Source organism: Adiantum capillus-veneris, chromosome 10 (genome assembly GCF_014529385.1).
Source record: "Adiantum capillus-veneris isolate H3 chromosome 10, ASM1452938v2, whole genome shotgun sequence".
NCBI classification, from domain to species: Eukaryota; Viridiplantae; Streptophyta; class Polypodiopsida; order Polypodiales; family Pteridaceae; genus Adiantum; species Adiantum capillus-veneris.
The window spans coordinates 155,643,586-155,667,291 of NC_140940.1; the positions used below are offsets into that span (position 1 = coordinate 155,643,586).

General features: G+C 46.6%; 1 protein-coding gene and 1 pseudogene across 4 annotated transcripts in view; one reads left to right on the forward strand and one right to left on the reverse strand.

Annotated features, from left to right (window-relative positions):
* LOC147449919 (ethylene receptor 2-like) overlaps positions 1 to 23,706 on the forward strand; it is a 56,850-nt gene that overhangs the window by 29,440 nt on the left and 3,704 nt on the right. The gene's annotated exons all lie outside the window — the stretch shown is intronic.
* On the reverse strand, positions 18,138 to 22,809 carry LOC147449920 (uncharacterized; annotated as a pseudogene).

Below are 23,706 nucleotides of genomic sequence, written 5' to 3' on the forward strand. Positions count from 1 at the left end.
CAAAAGTATCAAACTTGACTTGAGTATTCCTAGGTCTAGAGACCTTCATATCCTTCCCGAAATGACGGGATTTCTTGGCTATGGTTCTGGATTGATGTTCATTGATATCTTCTGGGTTCTAAAGGATCTTGAGCATTCCACTCCTTGGATTCTCTAGGTTCTTGAGCATCATGCTCTTGTCGGCTTCTTAGAGAATCCCAAGTCTTGTATCGACTTCTTGCAGAGAGAAAATTTTTCCCAACTCTGTGAGCTTTTTCCTGCAGGGCTTAGGGTTCTGCCTGCTTACTCCTCTCTTGGCTTGTCATGTCTTCTTCCCGTATCTTCCCAAAGTCGTCCTCCTTTACAGAGAAAGAGAGGAGACCATGCTCTGATACCATTGTCACAAACGGGAGCACATAACAATATAAGATACATTCGGATAAATAGGATTTATCACTTATTACTGAAGCCAGAGGATACAGAGAGAAGTAGATAGAGAGAGAGATAGAGAGTGGAAGATGGGCCTTACAGATATTCCCGTTCTCAGTGCTCTCGTCATTACTTTGAATGACGCACTAGGAATACTCTCTACTCGGATGTCTCCAGTGAGAAAAACCCTCACTTAAAATTCCAATAATTCATTTAGAATTATTTTTCCTGGTGTTCCAAGCGAGAAAACCCTCTCACTTATAAATCCAATAATTCATTTAGAATTATTTTTATGTCAGATAAAGCCAATTTAGCAACAATATGAGACTGAGAGATAGAGAGAGAAGAGAATATGACACCAGAGACGTTGTAAAACCCTCCTCTGAAGGCCCCACTCTCGTTGGCGAGAGTGGTCTACGATTGATTGCACAAACTGGTACAAAGTGGATGCATGTGACTGATGCAAGTCTAGGCTAGATCGATGCCGACGACTGGGATGACGAGACCGATCTAAAGGCTGAAATTGGCTGCTTTTGTCCTGCTGTCCAAAAACGCTCCTGGCTGAAATCTGATGCAATTCTACTGCTGTCTCAAAAACGCTAATGGCTGAAAATTTCTGGAACCAAAAACGCTGATGTGGGCTGGTCTCTGCTGGCTGAAATTCGCTGGTTTTTAGGCGGTCAAAGGCTGAAATCTGTTGATGCTTGGCGATGCTGAAAACGGCTATGCAAAGGGGCGATTTGGGGCTTCTGGAAAACGCCAGGGCTGAGGTGGTCTTGCAATGAGGTTTGGATGAAAAACGCCAAGGCTTGGGAGGCTATGGCGATGCTTGATGAAAACGCCTGAGGTCGAAGTGTCTTGCTTGGAGGGAAACGCCACCAAGGGGGGGGGTCTTGTCGAGAGAGAGAGGGGGAACCTGCTGCCTGCGGCCTGTGTTCTCCTTGCTCTACTGCCAAATAGTGCTAGCCTTGGTTTGCTTATATATTATCTTACCTAATTTGCCCTACTAAGTTCCCAACAAAAGTCACTTAAAATAGTAAGTGAAAATTGTCAAAAATAGGTAAAATACACTGGAAAATTCCCCTGAAGGATTCTGATGGGAATGCTTATGATCATGCTGTGTGCAACCAAAGGATATGCATCTACAATAAGTGCCTGGGCATGCACGATCTGCGAACAGACTCAGAAAAGTGCCAGAACACTTGCTAATCTAGACTTGACTGAATTGACGGAACCCTTGTTATGAAGTAGCTTGTCCACGGACACATTGGGTTGGATGTGTCACGTGACACTTCATTCTGGGCTCGGCTAACACGGTAAGGTGGCCGATTCGATGGTGTGGTTCTAGGAATCAGATCAATAGTATGGTCCTCAAGACGAGATGGGGGTAACTCGCCTGGCAGACCTTCTTAGATACAGTCAGCATGAGTCTGTCTCAGCTTCGGCCATAAGTCTCTTTGTTTACTCGATCTATCTGAAAGAATTGAATGATGAACAACGAACGAACATGTCTGAATTGGATCAGGAACTGTGTCAGACTTGGACACTCCAAGTCGAGAATCTACCGCGACACCACAAACACTCACTTCAAAACAGTTCACAGTTCACAATTGATTTGACACTGGCCCGGCGGAGTTGCCTAGAGATATTGGCCCCAAAGACTGGCGCCCCTTTCGGTATTTCTTTTTGTATTAATCTGTGTTCAAAGTACAAGTGTAGGCAGGCGCTCACTCTCAGACTCTGCGTCCAGGGATGTGAGGCCTTGAGTTGTGAGGCCTTGCTTACATATTTAAGGATTACAAGGGATGCTAAAAGCAGAGCCCCAAAAGCTGAGAATTAAAAGCTTTTAAAATAAAAAATGTTCTCTTACAAGCCTTGGAAAGAAATAAAGCAAAAAAGGTTTCTCTCTCTCTCTCTCTCTCTCTCTCTCTCTCTCTCTCTCTCTCTCTAATTTGCGTAAATAAAACAAGGCCAAAAAGCAGCGCTTAACCTTGCGTAGGATTTCCCAGCTTCTGCGTAGAAAAACAGCCCGCAAAAAGCCTGCCGTCCGTACATACTTTTGCCACGTTAGCAGCTCTGTACGGTCCCACATTTCCGCTCCATTTCTCGGACTGTCCGTACGCTGCAGCCTGCATTTCGGCAGTACCCACAAGGGGGAGGGTGTGTGTGTGTGTACCAGCTGCCACGTCATCCACTTTGTGACATACCCCCCTCTTGAAAGCATTGTAATCGCCCTCGATTACGCCTGCAAAATAGACAGAGGCCACAAACTGTCTTAGTAGACACTGACTGTTAGTACCGACGCACTAGGAACACACATCTAGCACATGTACCAATCGATAGTCACATCACACGACATCACAAGACATCAGTAGACATCACATGACAAATCACATTGAACATTCATTCGGATCTCAGACCATGATTTATCGGCAATGCAATTACCAATCGCATCTAGATCCACTCAAGACCTCATAGATGCCTGATTGTCTAATCCCTATTGCAACCATGTCTATCGAGATCATTCAGACCAAAATGCTGCAGCCATTTTGTCTATCAGTTCCTGCACTTAACAAGTCAAGAACAAATCAGTTTCATATTATCCGGAATTCCATTTCATAAAGTCATATAGCAGAATACTGTTAGCTCTCAGTATCACTGAAGCTCAAAGAGACATCAGTGACTCTAGTATTTAAAAATCGAGGCATCTGTTGACAAAGGAGCGGAGTAACTCCCCTCTTGTGCAACCCACTGCACCAAATCTCCGGCCAAGCTGAATTCGGGGTTCCATTTTGTCACATGACACATCCAACCCTATGTGTCCGTGGACAAGCTACTTCATAACAAGGGTTCCGTCAATCCAGTCAGTCTAGATTAGCAAGTGTTCTGGCACTTTTGTGAGTCTGTTCGCAGACCGTGCATGCCCAGGCACTTAGTGTAGATGCATATCCTCTGGTTGCACAGAGCATGATCATAAGCATTCCCATCAGAATCCATTAGAATCCTTCAGGGGAATTTTCCAATGCACTTAACCTATTTTCCCTATTTTTGACATTTTTACTTATTAATTTAATTGACTATTGTTGGAAAGTAGATAGGGCAAATTGAGTAAGTTTGTATATAAGCAAACCAAGGCTAGCACTATTTGGCAAAAGAGAAGGAGAACACATGCCGCATGCAGCAGGTTCCCCCTCTCTCTCTCAGCAAGATCCCCCCTTTGGTGGCGTTTTTCCTCCAAGCAAGAACCATCAGCATCCAGCGTTTCCAGCCATAGCCTCATCGCCAAGACCTCCCAGCATCTAGCATTTTTCATCAAGAAGTCTCATAGCCATAGGTCACCCTTTGCTTGCGTTTTTCAGCAGACCATGATCGCCCACATCCCCGGCATTTTCACAAGTGCATAGCATCAGAATATCAACGTTTTTGCCAGCGTAAACCAGCGTTTTCAGCCGGCAGAATTCACCATTTGGAGTAGACTATGCTAAACCAAAAGCTTCAAGGTAAAGTTTCACAATCTGAGGAGTATCTGCTAGGCCCTCCTCCTCCATCCACTTCGCATCCAATGCAGGATAGTTCTTGAATTCAACCAAGAACTGCCTTCTCACTTTATCCTTATTCTTTCTGTCCTTATGTGCCAAAATTTGTTCAGGAACAAGGATCTCCTCGTTTTCTTCCACTTCGGGTTGCTCATCAGGCTCCTTATCTTCGGGCACATCACCTTTAAAAGGTTTCAAGAGACTCACATGAAATGCATTGTGAATCCTCCAAGTGTGAGGCAGTTTTAGTTGGAAGGAGACATTGTTGATCTTGTCGAAGATCTGGAAAGGTCCGTAGTATTGCATTCTAAGCTTTGGAAAAAGCCTCTCCTTTCCCTTTCTCCTTCTTAGGCGTGTCTTCTCAAAACGTAAGAGCACCCAATCATCCTCCTCCAATTTCAAATCGCGACGATGGCAATCTGCTGCCTTTTTCTGTCTTTCCTGAGATTTCTGCAAAGCCTCGCGGACCTTAGCAAAAGCCGTATCTAAGTCGCGCGTGTACTCATAAGCTACAAAAATCTTATCTTTCGTGCTTAGGAAGGGTGGAACCTTCGCAGCACCTTCAATAATCTCAAATGGCGTCTTCCTTGTCGAAGAGTGTATCGTGTTGCTGTAGGCAAATTCCACCAAAGGTAGATACTTTTCCCATTGAGTCTTCTAATCCGAGTTATAAGACTTCAATAAATCTAAAACCACTGAATTGGCAATCTCAGATTGCCCGTCAGTCTGCGAGACAGGCCCGCAATTTGCGAAAATGGTGACACGTGGCATGCTGTACGGACACCCGCGTTTTGCGGCGTAAATTGCGGAAGCCCTGGGCTGCTTTTGCTTTTCTACGCAAGAGATGAGAGAGGGAAGCTCTTGCTTTACTTTGGCTCAAGAGAGAGAGCTTGAGAGAGAGAAACCTCTTCTGCTTTGTTTCTGAAGAGCTTTTGATTTTCAGCTTTTGGGCTCTGCTTTTAGCATCCCTTGTAAACATTTAAATATGTGGGCTGGGCCTCACAACTCAGAGCATCTGGACGCAGAGTCTGAGTGTGAGTGCCTGCCTACACTTTTGTACTTTGAACTTAGATTAATACAAAAAGAAATACCGAAAGGGGCGCCAGTCTTTGGGGCCAATATCTCTAGGCACGGAACTCCGTCGGGCCAGTGTCGAATCAATTGTGAACTGTGAACTGTTTTGAAGTGATTGTTTTGGTGTCGCGGTAGATTCTCGACTTGGAGTATCCAAGTCTGTTACAGTGGTATCAGAGCATGACCGATTTCTCTCCTACGGGAAATCCGATATTTTTTACTTGGCACCTATGGCTTCATGCAAAGATCAATCGACTCTCTCTGCATCCGGAGATGTGGGAGATTCACGCAAGGAGTACGGCCCGCCTCGGCCTTACTCCGGCGGAGCGTCAAGAGATGGAGCGTCGACAATTGATCGGCGATGCAACAAAGATGATGCTTAATTTTGCGAAGGACCCGAAATTTGCAAAATATATGAGCCAAACTTCTTTTGATTAGGTGCACACGCAGTGGCGGAAGACCACAAAACCTCCCCGCAAACCTACTCTCAAGAAACTTTTTACTCCCAGGAAGTATACAGAGCAAGAATTAGAAGAGGTGGTTGATGCATGAATTGCTTAGCTCTTTGACGTGCAGAACAAAGCTAAAAAGCACGACAAAAAGCAGAAGAAAGGCGCCAACTTCTCGGGTTATTTGGGTCGTCAGTCTACATTTGAATCGGCAAAGAAACAGAAGAAGCGTGTTCGATTTGAAGGAGTACCCAATTCTTCTTCTTCTTCTGACAGTTCTTCTAGCTCATCTGACTCGAGTGAAGATACAACAAAGGCAAAAAGCGAAGCAAAAAGCAAGGCTTCGGAAAGAGGAAGAAAAAGGCAAAGAAGTCTAAATCTCTCCCTGTGGTTGACAGTTCTACAGAGGACCTTTCTTCAGATAGTTCGGACTCTGATGACAACAGCTTTTACACAAAGAAGAAGAATTTTTATAAAGCCAACCAGTATGACTTTTTGGAAGACAAAAGCAAGAAAGTCCAAGAGTTTAAGGAAGGTGGACAGTCAATTAAATTTGACACGTTTTTTGGTTATAGAAATGCTTCGAAGGCTTTGTCTTTTGTACAGCAGTTTGATATAGCTTTCTCAGGAGGGCGTTACTCAAAGCACTCTAAGATTCGGAGAGCTGCCTCTTACTTTAAGGGGAATGCTCGAACTTGATGGTCCACGCTTCTATTAAACAAGACAGCGCCAATCAAATGGCTAAAATTCAAAAGGCTTTTCATTTCTTCTTGGTTGACTCGAGAGTAAAATGGAACCCCGAATTCAGCTTGGTCGGAGATTTGGTGCAGTGGGTTGCACAAGAGGGGAGTTACTCCGCTCTTTTGTCAATAGATGCCTCGATTTTTGAATAGTAGAGTCACTGATGTCTCTTTGAGCTTCAGGGATATTGAGAGCTGGCAATATTCTTTTGTATGACGTTATTGAATGGAATTCCGGAAAATATGAAACTGATTTGTTCTTGACTTGTTTAAGTGCAGGAACTGATAGACGAAATGCCTGCAGCATTTTGGTATGAATGATCTCGACAGACATGGTTGCAATAGGGATTAGTCAATCGTGCATCTATGAGGTCCTGAGTGGATCTAGATGCGATTGCTAATTGCATTGTGGATAAATCATGGTATGAGATCCGAATGAATGTTGAATGTGATTTGTCATGTGATGTCAAGTGATATCCTGTGATGTCGTGTGATGTGACTATCGATTGGTACATGTGCTAGATGTCTGTTCCTAGTGTGAGGGATTAGTCAATCGTGCATCTATGAGGTCCTGAGTGGATCTAGATGCGATTGCTAATTGCATTGTGGATAAATCATGGTATGAGATCCGAATGAATGTTGAATGTGATTTGTCATGTGATGTCCTGTGATGTCAAGTGATATCCTGTGATGTCGTGTGATGTGACTATCGATTGGTACATGTGCTAGATGTCTGTTCCTAGTGTGTCGGTACTAAACAGTCAGTGTTTGCTAAGACAGTTTATCGCTTCTGTCTGTTTCGCAGGCGTAATCAAGGGCGATTACAATGCTTTCAAGAGGGGGGTATGTCACAAACTGGTGAGTGGCTGCCCAGTACACATACACTCTCTGGCAGGGACCCCTGGCGGGCTGAAAATGCTGATGTGGCGTTGCAGTACGGACAGGCCCGCAATTTGCGAAAATGGTGACACGTGGCATGCTGTACGGACGCCTGCGTTTTGCGGCATAAATTGCGGAAGCCCTGGGCTGCTTTTGCTTTTCTACGCAAGAGATGAGAGAGAGGGAAGCTCTTGCTTTATTTTGGCTCAAGAGAGAGAGCTTGAGAGAGAGAAACCTCTTCTGCTTTATTTCTGAAGAGCTTTTGATTTTCAGCTTTTGGGCTCTGTTTTTAGCATCCATTGTAAACATTTAAATATGTGGGCGGGGCCTCACAACTCAGAACATCTGGACGCAGCCTGAGTGTGAGTGCTTGCCTACACTTTTGTACTTTGAACTCAGATTAATACAAAAAGAAATACCGAAAGGGGTGCCAGTCTTTGGGCCAACATCTCTAGGCACGGAATTCCGCCGGGCCAGTGTTGAATCAATTGTGAACTCTGAACTGTTTTGAAGTAATTGTTTGTGGTGTCGCGGTAGATTCTCGACTTGGAGTGTCCAAGTCTGTTGCACTCCTTCAGACTGAAGTTGCCCGATACTTGGAGGATTCACAATGCTTTTCATGTGAGTCTCTTGAAGCCTTTTAAGGCGATGTGCCCGATGATGGGGAGCGAGATGAGCAACCCAAAGTGGAGGAAAGCGAGGAGATACTCGTTCCAATTTAGATATTGGCACATAAAGATAGAAAGATAAAAGGTAAAGCGATTAGATGGTTCTTGTTAAATTCAAGAACTATCCCGCATTGGATGCGAAGTGGATGGAGGAGAAGGACCTTACCGATACTACTCAGATTGTGAATCTTTACCTTGAAGCATTCGGTTTAGCATAGTCTACTCCGATAGAAACCCTATTTCAGCTTGGGCAGAATTTGGTGTAGCGGGCTTCCACAAGAGGGGAGTCACTCCGCTCCTTTGTCAACATATTGCCTCGATTTTTGATAATAGAGTCATTGATGTCTCTATTGGGTTTCAGGGATACTGTGAGCTGACAGTATTCTGTTGTAATGACTTTAAGATTTGGAATTCCTGATACTATGATACTGATTTGTACTTGACTTGTTTAAGTGCAGGAACTGATAGACGAAATGACTGTAGCATTTTGGTATGATAAATCTCTATAGACATGATTGCAATAAGGATGAGTTAATCGGGCATCTGAGAGATCCCGACTCGATCTAGATGCGATTGCTAAATACGTTGCCGATTAATCATGGTCTGAGATTGGAATGATTGTTGAATGTGATTTGTCATGTGATGTCCTATGATGTGACTATTGATTGATACATGTGCTAGATGTGTTGTTCCTAGTGCGTCGGTACTAACAATTAGTGTCTGCTAAGACAGTTTATGGCCTCTGTCTGTTTTGTAGGAGTAATCGAGGGCAATTACAATGCTTTCAAGAGGGGGGTATGTCACAAACCGGTGGCGTGGCATGCTCGACACACAGGCAGCAGACCCGAACACACTCACGGGCGACAGTGACACGTGGCAGCCTGCCCGGGAAACCGGTTGGTCTGCTGACGTGGCAGTCCCGTGATTTGCGGCGCAAATTTCGTTGACTTGCTGATGTGGCAAAGCGTACGGATTTTCGCTTTTTACGCAGCTGTATGGAATTTTGCTTTAGGGTTGGGGGCTGAAATTGGCAGCTTTTGGCTCAATTGCTTTATTACAAAGAGCTTTTAAAAGAGACTACTTTTGGGGCTCTGCTTTTGGGCATCCCTTGTAACCTTTAAATACGTGGGCAGGGCCCTCACAACTCCGAGCATCTGGACGCAGAGTCTGAGAGTGAGAACCCTCCCACTCTCTTGTTCTTTGAACATAGATCAGTACAAAAAGAAATACCGAAAGGGGCGCCAGTCTTTGGGGCCAATATCTCTAGGCACTGAACTCTGCCGGGCCGTGTCGAATCAAGTGTGAATTGTGAATTGTTTTGAAGTGAGCCAAGGGCTCATTCTCTGGCATGCTTCAATACAAAGGTGCAGATGGTGGAGTATCGGCATTGTACTGAGTTCAAGTAATATAGAGAAATACCGAAAGGGGCGCCAAGGTTTGGGGCCAATACTCTCTAGGGTGGAACTTCGCCACTCCTCGTGTCGTCTCTCTTTCAATTCGGTTGTTATTGAAGTGCTTCAAGTTGTTCAGTCTGTTCTTTTCCGTTGGCACGTGGTGCCCGTCTTGTGACAATGGTATTAGACTTCAGGCGTGTGCTTTTCTGAAAGTATACCGGTCCGACCAAAGAACAGACAGAGCAAACCGGTGCTTCCAAAGTCTACTGGAATTGAATTTGAAGAATCTTAGTGCCCCGACCCCGAACTCATTAGCCACTCACACCCTTACTTCATCGCACATCGGACGCGCTTCCGTCTTCATTGCTCATGTCTTACAGGGCATAAGCCATAAAGATCACTTGTAGAGAAGGATCAAAACTTTTTTTTCCGAGCTGTCGTTTTTCTCAGAGGCAGTGCCATGCAATGGTGGATGTCTATAGCTACCAAGCCGCATGCTCCAAGGACTTGGTAAGCTTTCAAGAAAATGTTTGCCCGAAGTTATATGGTTCTTGACATGCTCCTTCGGAGTGCAACTTCTGGCAGAGTGGGGTAATGCTTTCCACGGAAACCCTAGCAGATTACGTGCTTGAAATTTTTGGACATCTCTCACTAGGTGTCTCTTCTCAAGCTGATAACCTAGGAGGTCTAGTGTGATTGCTATGTCTTAGGACTATCATCGCTGCCAGAGGAACAGTCTGTCCAAGAGCTTGTGGACCATGTTGTGGTCGGCTACAACCTTATGCAAGGAATCTAACCCTAATTTTTGGTGCAGGTTTCAGGATGGAAAGTCAATCGACTTTTCAAGCTCTATTTTAAACCTGTCTGGGTGCCGATTTGAACTGTTTGACTCTGGTTTGGATACTGGTTTCAATGCTTGGTGATTTACTCCCGGGTGGAGTAGTGAGAAATGGTGTTTGAGAATGCTTGCACATACTCGTGGCCCGGACCCTTGTGGTTATTTGCGAGGGGAGTATTGGGACAGTGGTTACTCTCAGCACCTCCAAACGACAGAGGTTGCAGTCTGGGGCGTTTGGTTGTAGAAGGCCTCTATATCTCCCGGCTCGGACCTTTTTAGGTTATGCGAGAGGAGTGATGAGGGAGTTGTTGAATATCTTCCGGCTCGAACCTCGTTAGGTTATGCGGGAGGAGTGTTCATCGGCCACTTTACGTTTCTATGTCTTGTAATGTGCATATGTGAGCATTTGTGTTGCATTGTGATGTGCCACCCAATGAATATTCCTTTTTGGATGAGATACTTCTGGGAAGTCAACAACCCAAGATATCAAGAGTTTCAATCTGGAATGAGACTCCTTATTGGATGAGATTCTTCTGGGAAGCCAACGACCTAGGAAATCAAGAGCTCCGATTTGGAATAAGAAAACTAATTGTCCCTTGGAATGACCCTCGGAAATTTTTGAGCTAACTTGAGTTGTTTTGCAGATATGCTGTAATCGCGGATGATTACTTTCTTTCAAGAAGGAGGGATGTCACAAATTGCTGACGTGTCAAGCCACTGAAGAACGGAGTTGACTTGCAGATCCCGGCCGAGGGGCCTAAACCCTAAGAGAAGCAACAAAAGCAGTAGAGGAAGACCCAACCAACTTAAGGTTCCCGTCCGATGGGGCCTAGAGTAAAGCAGTCCACACATACAAAAAGCAAGTAGCTTGATGACGTGGCAGCTGTCGTACGGATTTCCGGATTTTGCGTTGGCCTGCTGATGTGGCATATTGTAGAATCCCACATTTTGCGTTGGCTTGCTGACGTGGCAGATTGGACGGATTTTCGCGTTTTACGTTGGTTGGTGACGTGGCAGAATTGTACCGATTCCTGCTTTTGCGTTGCTAGCTTTTGAGCACTTGCTTTTTGTAACTTATCAAGAATGTCATCAATCCGAGGGATTGGGAATCAATTCTTGACTGTGATCTTGTTTAAAGATCTATAATCTATGCACATACGGAATGTGCCGTCCTTTTTCTGTACTAAGAGGACAGGTGAACAATATGGATAAGTGCTAGGCCTTAATAAACCCTTCTCCAAAAGTTCATTAACCTACTTGAGGATCTGCTCTTGCTGCATTAAACCGACTCTATAAGGAGGCTGATTTGGAGGAGAACTCCCTGGGATCAAATCAATCGTTTCATCCTCAGGTTGAGAAGGTGGAAGTTCATTTGGAAGTTCGTGTGCGAAAAAATCTTTAAAACTTTCTAACAACTTAATTCTATTTTCCTTTGAAGAGGAGGAAAGTTGTGAAGAAGACACATCTCTCTCTCTCTCTCTCTCTCTCTCGCAAAAATTAAGTACGTTGAAACACACTTTTTCATTTCTTTCTTAATTGCAATGTGATTGGCGATGGGGATACGCCATTCACGTGCATCCGCAATTACAACATATTGCTTTCCTTTGTGATCAAAGGATAATCGGGGATGGGGTGCATCTTGTAGTGCCAAGGCATTCCAAGGATTACATCACACCCCTCAAGTGAAGCTAGTAAGAAAGATAAGTGCTTTGCTCCATCTTCTTAGGAGTACCCTTGTCATGTAAAGCATCAGCTATGCGAGCTGATTCCATAAGTATTTGTAAGTTGCCTCGTGGATAAAGCTTCATAGCCTTTTGTAAGGCTTCATGGAGCCCGGCTTCAAGCATCTTCTCCGAATCTTCAATCTTCTTGAATGGGGTGACTTTCAAGAGAATGTCCCAATACTTATCCACATACTGTGGAACAGTCTCGTTCTCTAACTGAGAGAGTCGATCCCATTTCTTCTTTACTTCTTCCTCATAGTCTAGAGGAAGGAATTGTGCATAGAATTCCTTCTTGAAAGTAGTCCAATCTTGAGGCTTGCGTTTTTCGAGGATCAAGGTCAGCCACCAATTGCTGGCTGTGCCTTTTAGGTACATACTAACATGGCGAAGCTTAGACCTTTCTTTAAAGTTTCCTTCTGCAAATGCGACTTCAAATTGGCGGATGAAAGCTAGAGCTTTGTCATTGTCTCGCCGGCCGTTGTAGGAATCAAATTTGACATCTTTGTCACCTGACTTGAATGATTTTTTTGCGGTGCTTCTTCTTATGATGCTCCTTCTCTCAGGGTTTAGACTCCTCGTTGACAGGAGCCCTTTCCTTTGATTGCACTTCCTGTTGCATTGGATCTTCAAGGAACATGTCTTCTGCAGAGACTATATCATCCAAATTTTTCATAAAAGAAAACCGAGGAGAATTAGGAGGATTCAGTTCTTGAACCTTTGGATTAAACCGCACATATCTTATTGGAGGCTTGTTTTGACTCTCGTGCATGCGGGAGGTTCCAACTAGAGGATCTTTCTGAGGTTCTGGCCTCTTTGGCTTCTGCGGGAGAAAATTCTCGTGCATGCGCGAGGTTCCGACTAGAGGGCCTTCCTTATGCTCTTGTTCTGACTCTCGTGCATGCGGGAGGTTCCAACTAGAGGATCTTTCTAAGGTTCTGGCCTCTTTGGCTTCTGCGGGAGAAAACTCTCGTGTACACGGGACGTTCCGACTAGAGGGTCTTTCTTATGCTCTTGTCCCTTTGGATTCCTCCCGACTCCAACAGCATTTTCTTCTTCCCTTTTACAAGGGTATGAAGAATCTTCTAAACTTTTGGATGGGAGAGAGCTTTCTGCAACTCTGCCATCTGTTGCTGGAGGAGAGTGAACTCTATCTCACGTCCTTCCATTTCTGCAGTCTGTCAAGAGTCCTCAATCCCTTAAGAAAGAGAGATGACCTTGCTTTGATACCATTTTCACAAAAGTAAACTGACTTTTAAATGCAATTCAAATACTCAAGAGAATTGGGGAGAGAGAGAGAGAGCTTAACACATCATTGGGGACCAGAAGATGGGTTGGCCCATAAAGAGAATATCTTTATTACTAAGGGAGTATCTTTACAAGCACAGGAACGGGGCAAATGCCCGTCCTCTATTCTTTCTTGTCTTTTTTCTGCTTTTGAATAAGAGAGTAGGAGAACTACTTTCTAACTCCTAAGAGGACTTTTCCCCTCTTCTGTGAGATTTTGGGAAGCTCTTGTAAGCGAGAGTCTACCTTCCACAAATCTCCTTGGAAGCTCTCAAAGAAGAAAGTCTATCTTCCGCTAAGTAGTCATTCTTGCAATTAACACAAGTGAGAAACATGCAAAACACACACACACACACACACACACACACACACACACACACACATGCTTGCTGTAATTTTCTGTACATAACCTGAAATTGTTACCTGAGCACGTTCCAATGCTGAAATGGAGGCCTTTTTTGCGATAGAATTGCACCAAACTTTGTGTATGCGTAGGAATGACAAAGAAGATTGAGATTCTATGAGAGCTTTGCTGAAAATTGCTCTAAGAAAGGTGATTAGGGGCTGAAAACAGAGAATTTACAGCCAATACACTCGAGAAAGAGTGCAACCTTTCGCGACAAAACTACTAGAGAGAGTGGCTATGGCTGTGAGAGCCCTTGTTCTAGACTATGGGAGCTTAAAGTTACCACATACGTGGTAAGGGGCTGCTCTCAAGCTTCAATGGAGAGCTCCATCGTGTAGAGCATACTCACAATAGGGGGGGTAAGTGCACTGCCAACCTCCCATGAGGGGGAGGGGCTCCTCTTAAGTAGACTCCAGGAGGAGGGGGTGGGGTGCTAGAGAGAGAGAGAGAGAGAGAGAGAGAGAGAGAGAGAGTTTGCACTGGTAAGTGTGCCAAGAGAGAGAGAGAGAGTTTGCATTGGTAAGTGTGCCACTTGGCACACTTACCTTACAACTTAAAAACCATTTAACTTTTAACTTTAAAAGTTCATCAGGTCATTAATAAAATGCGCAATTCACTCACAACTGCACACATGAATGCTTCTTATGAAAACGTATGGTACAAAGTCGTATCGACATTGCTCTTGCACCATCTGCTCGCACTTGTTCGGCCATTTGGCCCATACACAAATAATTAACCTTAGTTTAATTAGCTGATTTTAAGGCCTTATTAAAAATAATTCTCGGCCTTAGGATCACTACTCTAAGGACCCCGTCTTATTCCTTTGCTTGCACTTACTCGCGTTAATTTTATGAGCCTAAAATTCTAAGGCTAGTGTCTACCCTTTTTTGAAGGCCCGATTTCCCAATCACTAGGGCTTCAGGGTATTTTCTGCTCGGGCCTCCCCGAGGTGCTCTAGCCTACTTTTAGGTGCACCAAAGGCCCTACAACTACTGGATCTATTCTACTATTTAAATAATTATTTTCTAGCAAATAAGTTAATTATTTACATAAATTGACATAGTTACATCTCTCGACGGACAGACTCAGACGACAAGCATTTGAGTCAGCTATACAGATATTAGAAGCTGGATATGACAGAGCATGGTACACACAGATTAGAGCATGGTTCGGAGCACATGGCCTTGACCTGGAGAATTTGCCACCTTTCCAGTATGACGTGGACTCCCCCCAACTCCATCTCTCACGTTGTGAGAGAAACATAGTGATCCGACAGGATCTCTGGCAGCTAGCTCTATATTAGACAGACTTGGATCACATCTTTCCCTCTGACGGAAGATATCACACTATAGAGACCATTTTCTTACCATACTGGAGGATGGGTTCATACAACGACGATGCTATATAGACACCTACATGCCGCACAACTCACGGGTGGCGATTGGTCAGCTCAGAGTGTCATCACGCAACTAGAGATCGAGGTGGGACGAGCCCATGACATTCCTAGGGAGGAGAGAGTGTGTAGAGTATGCAGAGAGGAAGTGGAGAGCAAGGAGCGTTTTGTTCGTAGATGTAGAGCTTATGTGGATATCAAAGACCGATACGAGTCCCTATTCAGAGGGCAGCCTACCTTTCAAGATATCATGCACTCTCGAGATCAGAGACAGCTGGGACGCTACTTGCTAGAGAGACCCCCGGGGGGGGGGGGGGGGAGACAGTCACTGCTTACAGATTTCTTTCAGAGAGTTACACCTCTACCCCTTCCATTACCAGACCCACCGAGGGGAGTGACCCTTCAGCAAGCTGAGGCGAATCGGGCCAGATGACGCCCGCGGGCTACCAAGGGCCAAGCCCCACGACTCCACTGCAGAAAGAGCGAGGAGGTCCGCACTCGAGCTCATCGAGCTGCTAAGGAGAGACGAGCGGCGAGCCTAGATGATGGCTCACCCAGAGGTGTTCATCAGGGCAGCCCTTGCTCCCAACCCTCCCATGTACTACATTTTACACCCCCCCATTAGCACAGGATGGAGCTAACTAGATTGATGCATTTGCATGGTTGTACTACCCTCAACATATAGACATGCGCATATCCCTAGTACTAGAGCTCCACCCATCCCCATAGATCTCATTACCCACGGGACGTCCTTCTCTCTTTTATTTTGTACCAATCTGAACTATTTTGTCTTTTTCGATAGACAGAGGACATACACACGTGTATACTTGATTTGTCTCATAGGCCGACTTCGGCCTCACATAGATGTTAAAAAGCTCTCTCTCTCCCTGGGAGATACAACGGAGTACCAGCAGAGGCTAGGACATGCCCCCTGTGTGACATGGAGACTGAGACAGAGTTGCACTACACATGCCACTGCCCCGTCTACTACGAGATACGAGGCCGCTTCCACTGCTTGTTCAGAGAGGGATTTGGACCACTCTCTAGAGTCATGCGATACGAGGATCAGAGATGCCTGGGTTTGTTTTTGCTCGAGCTGCGCAGACACAGAGAGAGCTTGACGAGAGGGAGTCTCAGAGACAAATCATAGACTTCTTTAGAGCAGACACTCGACACCCGGAGGAGCTACCACCACAGCAGAGCTCGTCGCCTTACATCAGAGGCACACTGATCGATCGAGCGACCGAGATGGGGAGATCCAGACGCCCACGACTGTGGAGGACTACACAGCATCGACGGAGGTTGCATCAGAGGATCCGGATTACTTTGGCCCGACATGCACGATGCCCGGTAAGACTATTGACCATGGAGGAGATTGATGAGATCCGCCAGCGACCGATGCTGGATCTCTTGTGATTTAGCTATCCCAGCTAGTTGCTTAGTTCACACCTAGTAGTTTAGGATTCCATAGCATAGTATTTTTATTTTGTCATTTTGTTACTTTTGTCACTCTGACTCTGTATCAGATCCACCACATTGTAACTTTCTGGTCTCATAGGTCATTTTGGCCTTTTGAAGACGTTAATATAACATTTCATTTCATTTCATTTAATATAACTCGCGGCCTATGGGACACTCTACGAGGAGATACATATGGCAGTTCCAATATGGCAGTTCCTATGGCAGTTTGGAACTGCAACGGCTCTCTATGGACACACCCAGGGAGATTGGAAGAGGTGATGCATGGTAGAGACATCATTCAACTCACAAAGACACACGAGACACACAAGAGCTCAGAGAGAGGTCTACCCCGAGTACAGGACTATCAACAAGAGTCTACACATAGGAAGTGTACACGACACAACACCTCGAGAGGATCTGGCGGAGTAGCAGTCCTCTACCGCCGCTCACGTCACAACACGATACAGATAGTAGCATGCGATCCAGAAGCACGATACATGTGGATACGGATTGAGCTATCTGAGGAGCACATCCTCTACATCGCCATATGCTACTTTGCACCTAGCGGCTCCAGGTTTGCACAGATAGATGGATGAGAGACAGAGGAGGTCCACACACAGAGAGAAGAGGAGGAGGATGATTCACACTCACCATGCATGTCTCAGAGAGGAGATCATGGAGTACTCTAGATTAGGTGAAGTCTTCCTCACGGGGGATTTCAACACCAGGACACAGAGTAGACAGTGTGATATTTACGACTTTGACGACCCAGAGCTACTCTCCACCATGGAGGACACAGGGACAGAGAGGATCTCTAGAGATACCACCACACCCATGCCATATGGGAGACATCACAACACCGTTTTGTTATTTATAACGGGATAGCGCAATGGTCATCATCCGACGGCTGACTTGTATACCCCCATCAGTAGCCAGTGGAGGTAGCACAATTGATTACATCATCGGCTCCAAAGAGGCAGCCCATTTGCTCACATCTCTCACCATCCCATCTCTACCTATTGGGACTGACCACGCATATCTCGCCCTATCTCGCACTGGCTCACCCCACCCATCCCACATACACCACCTACATCCACACCACACACCACCATACACTTCACACATGAGCTAGCCAGAGTTTACTCATCACATGTATATGAGGGGATCTACACCCTTGATCCAGACACACCACTCTCTACACTCACTAGCCAGCTCTCCGCAGTCTTACACACCTCAGCCCTCAGCTGCTTTCCACACACTACCCATAGTGGTCGACCCCCACCCTCTGGGACGATACCCCAGAACTGATGGTACGACGGGGAGTGCAGAGATCTATACAGACATCTACGGGCTCAACGAGCCTTAGAGGAGATCACCGAGAGCGAAGTCAGGCGATAGATGAAGGCCATCACACGCTGTAAACGGCGGGCCTTCGAGGAGGCGCAAGAGCTTGAGTTATACCTCCTTCTCATAAGTACAGACTGCGCCACAGCATGGAGGATTCTCAGAGAGCCACGCCCCACCACCCCGTTGGAGGACTCCCAGGTCTGGCATGATTATGCCGAGCGCTTATACCAGATACGTGGGCAGCCACTAATCCCATCACCATTTGATCCTTGACCTACCAGCTCGACTTTCTTCACATCTAGCATGGTAGAGAGGGCCATCCGACGCCTTTAGCATGGCCGCTCAGCAGATCACACTGGACTACAGAGTGAGCACTTGATATATGCAGTAGACACTCTCCCCCCCTTGATAGCACGTCTCTTCAACCGTGTTTTGGTTGAGAGACTACCAAAGGAGTGGACTATGCACACCATTGTGCCTATTCACAAATCTGGCGACACCCTGGACCCAGGGAACTACAGGACAATCATGATTGGTCACACATTGGCCAAATTGTACGGGAAAGTTCTTGAGGTAGAGCTTAGCACACATGCAGAGGCGTCAGGGATACGCGCACCAGGACAGGTAGGCTTTCGACGCACTTTCTCGACTATCGACCACATCTTGGTGCTTCGCTGCCTGATCGATGGAGCAAAAGCATGGAAGAGAAGACTCTACCGCTGCTTTGTGGATTTCCGCAAGGCTTTTGACACTCCCTAGAGAGAGACTCTTTTAGCCATAGTTACAGGGGACGGGGGGGACGGGCCCTAGGGACGGGGGACGGCCGTAACCGGGCCGGGAACGGCTGGGAACGCCGAAGGACGGATGGAAAACGGGCCGGACGGGTGGGTCGCAGGGGGGCCGGACCGGGGTCGGACGGACCGGACGGGGACGGCAGGGGTCGGACGGGGTCGGACTGGAACAGATTCAAAAAAATGACCGTTTTTGACCGTTTGCAACGGCTCTGTGCAGCCCCAACTGCCATATTTTTTAAGCCTTGGCCCTTGGGAGGCTATAAAAGGCTCCCTTGGGCCTCTTAATACTCATAGTCTCAATGCTCAATGCTCATTCCATTTCCCTCAAGCTCAAGGCTCAAGCTCATTCCATTTCCCTCAAGCTCAAGGCTCAAGTTTGAACTTTGAAGCTCTCCTCTCCTTCTTCTACCCACTTTGAAGCTCTCCTTTACTCTCTCTCCACACAAGCTCTCCTCTAACCCTTCTAACTTCTAAGCTCTACTCTCTCGAGTCTCTCCACCATCATGTCATCTCAAGCCAACTCCACTTCTCAAGCCGCTTCTTCTCGAAGGAGGCCCGCCGTGCAAACGTGGTCGTGGTGGGATGAAGTCACATGATGCATCCGATAGTGGCAAGGCCGCCGAGATGCTTGCTACGGAGTGGACAAGCACCATAGAGATCACCGGCCCGGAGAATGTCCTTTGTATGGTTGCAGATGGAGAGGCGTCAAATAGGGTAGCCGGAGCTATCATTGAGGGCATGTATCCCAGCATCCATGTCACATTTTGCATGGCGCATTGCCTCAATAACCTCCTCAAGGACATAGGGAACTTGTCATGGATTTCACCCACCATTGGTGACTCCTCTCGAATTGTCTCCTTTGTGCTCAACCATCAAAAAGTGCGCCATGAATTCTCAAAGAGGAGCCACTTGTCTTTGCTCAAATATTCAGAGACAAGATTTGCATTCAATTGGCTTATGCTAGGCCGCTTGTCTACATGTGGCGGAGCCTTAAGGGGCCTCTTTCTCAGTGATGAGTTCCAGGGCATGCCGGAGTCTACATCAGCAGTAGGATTGAAATGCCGAGAATGGGCCGACGACGTCGCTTGGTGGGAGGAGGTGAAGACTCTTGACGCCATGGTCAAGCCTATTCTACACCTACTTCGAGTGGTGGATGGCTTGCAGCCATGCATTGGCAAAGTCTACGAATCCATGGATCGGATGATAGAGGAACTTGAGAAGCTTGTGCCTGACCTTGTTCAGTATGCGGAGATTCATGGCTTGTGTGAGTCGAGGTGGAATGGATACTACTCTCCACTTCATGTGGCAGCTTATGTGCTTGACCCTGAGTTTCAAGGAAGGCGTCAAGAGACCGACAAGGAGGTGAGCAAAGGATGGCGGATTGCATTGGAGCGCCTTGAGCCTAGCAGTGACATTAGGCGCAAGATTAGAGACGAGCTACTCAACTACAGGCAAAAGAAGGGCTCCTATGGATGTGTAGATGCACAGCTTGATCGCAACAAGATTGGCTCGGTTTTGTGGTGGGAGGACTATGGAGGAGATGGCCCACATTTGCAACGCTTGGCTGTTCGTGTCCTTAGCCAAGCATGTACCACTAGTTGCTTGGAGCAACTATGGAGTGTGTATAGCCACATTGCCTCTAAGAAGAGGAATCGCCTTGGGGTTCATAGGGCCAATGATTTGGTGTTTGTGAGCGCTAACTTGCGCATGCTTGCCAAGAGCGTCACACACAAGGCAGATCCTTTCACTGAGTGGGAGATGGCACAAGAGAATCCATCTATGGCCGATACTCTTTTGGAGGAGCTAGAGGAGGATTTCGAGCCTCAATGCGAGCCTCCCGAGCCGGAGCCCTCATACGTCGATGACGACCTCGACTACGACGACGATGTGGAGATTCAGCAGGCGAGCACTTCTTGAGTTTGATGATCATTGATCACTCGACTCTCGAGTCTAGACTCTTGAGTCTACTACTCTACCTACTACATAGCCCTTTGTACTTTTTGTTATCCTTGAGGCCTCAGGCTTGTCCTAAGTCCTTTAGGCTTTTTGACTCTTGAGCCCCTGTGGCATGCACTTCTCATTTTGTATCCATCGATCATCGATGTTTTATTAGCACATTTTAGCCTATATGACTCGTGTTCTTTGGTCTATTTAGTGTAAATTTATGGTCAAAGTGATGCTCTATGTGTGTGGCATGTGTGTAGGTCAAAAAATGCCAAAAAAACTCTCTTTTTTTTTTTGCCGTTCCGACCCCCGTCCCCGTTTCTTGACTTTTGCCGTCTCGACCCCGTTCTCGATCCCGACCCGCCGTCCCATGTAACTATCCTTTTAGCGCCTTCAGGAGCTACAGATACCATCTGAGATGATATGGGCCATTCATTCTTTGTATGCACAGGTTTTTGGTAGAGTGCGATGCCCAGGTGGACTATCGGATTCCATTGCTAGCACCATGAGCCCCTGTGGCATGCACTTCTCATTTTGTATCCATCGATCATCGATGTTTTATTAGCACATTTTAGCCTATATGACTCGTGTTCTTTGGTCTATTTAGTGTAAATTTATGGTCAAAGTGATGCTCTATGTGTGTGGCATGTGTGTAGGTCAAAAAATGCCAAAAAAACTCTCTTTTTTTTTTGCCGTTCCGACCCCCGTCCCCGTTTCTTGACTTTTGCCGTCCCGACCCCGTTCCCGATCCCGACCCGCCGTCCCATGTAACTATCCTTTTAGCGCCTTCAAGAGCTACAGATACCATCTGAGATGATATGGGCCATTCATTCTTTGTATGCACAGGTTTTTGGTAGAGTGCGATGCCCAGGTGGACTATCGGATTCCATTGCTAGCACCATTGGGGTGAAGCAAGGATGCCCCCTCTCCCCTACTCTATTTGGTCTCTACATCGACGAGATATCGGATTACATTCTACGAGCAGGCGGAGCGGGATCAGACTTAGCAGGTATACGAGTCCATATTATGCTCTATGCTGATGATACCATTCTAGTTTTTGAGACACAGGAGGTTCTACAGAGCCACCTACGAGCCTAGGATGATTTTTGCACACATCGAGGGCTCACAGTGAACCTTGGCAAGACCAAGGTCATGATCTTCCACACCTCCAGGACAGTTCGGAGCAGAGCTGTACTCACAGTAGCAGGCGGGCAGGTCGATGTGGTTGATTCATATGCATACCTGGGGGTGACTTTCACTGGCACCATTGGTAGATTTTCCATGGCCCAGGCAGCCCGAGACCGGCTTACACGAGGATATGCAGCGCTAGCCACCTTGGAGCGTAGATGCCATCAGGCCCACTTCCAGGAGCCCCGCACTCTAGTCACACTTGCCATGATGTATGCAGCCGCAGTATGGGCACGATGGCTATCAGCATCTCTATGGTAACAGATAGAGCGTCCACAGATCATCATGATCTCTGTTTGCTCCACAGCAAACCCTCAGTACCACATGACATCATTCGAGCAGAGCTAGCTGCACCTCCGATGCTAGTAGAGGCCCTCTTTTAGAGAGTTTGTTTCATCCAGCGCATGCGAGAGCTCCCACCAGACAGACTCACCCGTAGAGCTTTTGAGGCATCGATACAACTGCATCAGGAGAGGGACACGAGGGCATGGTACTCACAGTTCATAGAGTGGTTTACATCCCATGGCTTGGACATCACGGATCTGCCTCCTTTTCAGTTTGATCTTGACTCCCCTCACATACGCCTCTCACACACCGAGAGGAATCGAGTTCTCTGACAAGATCTCTGGCAGCTATACATCAGGGAGACATGGATCACACCTAGAGAGTCTTTTCCTACGAAGAGAGAGTACTACAAAGACCACTTCCTGACCATTCTAGCAGATGGGTTCATCCAGAGACCGAGATACATGGATGTATACATGCCACATAGAGCACGGGTCGCCATTAGACAGCTCAGAGTATCATCACACCAGCTAGAGATTGAGGCAGGGAGAGCTGCACATGTTCCCAGAGCAGAGAGGATATGCAGACTTTGCACAGCAGAGGTTGAGAGCGAGGAGCATTATGTATGCAGATGTAGAGAATAGGAGATTAGAGGCAGATATCTGACCTTGTTTGCAGATCAGCCCACCTTACATCAGATTTTTGAGTCCAGAGACCAGCGGCAGTTCGGCCGCTTCCTCATAGAGGCACAGCAGCATCGGGACTCCCTCCTCCGGGCGGCATCAAGTGGGAGGGATGAGCGCCAGACAAAAGCTCACGGACTTTTTTCAGAGGCCCACAGCAGCACCATCACCTCCGACCATCCAGAGAGGAGTGACTCTACAGCATGCTGAGGAGGTCTGAGCTTGCAGACACACACGTACCCATGGACGTAGGGCACCTCGCCTACACCAGAGAGAGATTCAGGAGATCGAGGAGCACTACGATAGATCTTTGGAGGAGCGACGCATTCGAGCTTTCGCAGATCCAACCGCCATCTTACGCGGATTGTTCACACCCTATCCGCCCATGCATTATGTACTACATCCTGACTATGGGACTCATAGTGGTCTCGTACGGTCTCGTACGTTTTGTACACGTACGATGATGTGAGGTACTAAACGAACTAAAAAATATTAAGATGTACGATGACGTTACGTACGTTCAAAATAAGAAAACAAAGAATTCTTACGTCTAAGGCTTAGGCCCTTGGGTTTAAACTTTACACTTAAAGAAACTTGATGTTATGAGATCTTCAATGGGAGCTTGAGAGGGAGAGACCCAATGGAGAGAAGATGGCGAGGCAAGACTCTAGTCTCTAGAGCTTGTCACTTGAGAGCTAGAACATGGAAGCATTGAGCAGTGAGAGGCTGAGAGCATTGAGAGCTTGAGAGCAATGAGCATTGAGAGCTTGGAAGTGTTGGAGAACAAGATGGAGAGGCATTGCTTAAATAGGAAGAGGCTAGAGCATGAGAGAGACTCGAGAGAGAGTATGGAGGATGACTCTTGATGAGAGAGGGGGAGCGTGGGGGAGAGGGAGAGCATAAGAGAAGTGGAGCCCTAGCACATAGAATCCAATGTTTGAATGTGGCTAGGGCTTGACTTGGCGCCCCAAAACGGCCTTGGCTGCTCAATATAATCCACTCACAATTGTGAGTTTTGCTTTTACAAAAAAAAAGAACGTACTAAACGAATGGGACGGTCCGTGACCCGCAGTACGGAACGAGACGTTCTGTACGTCGTACGAAAACTACCCTGATGGGATTGGATGGAGCTAGAGATAGGATAGCATCTCATGTTTGTACTTATCCCAGCATATAGGTTTGCATCTTCCCCCATTTTTGGAGCTCCCCCC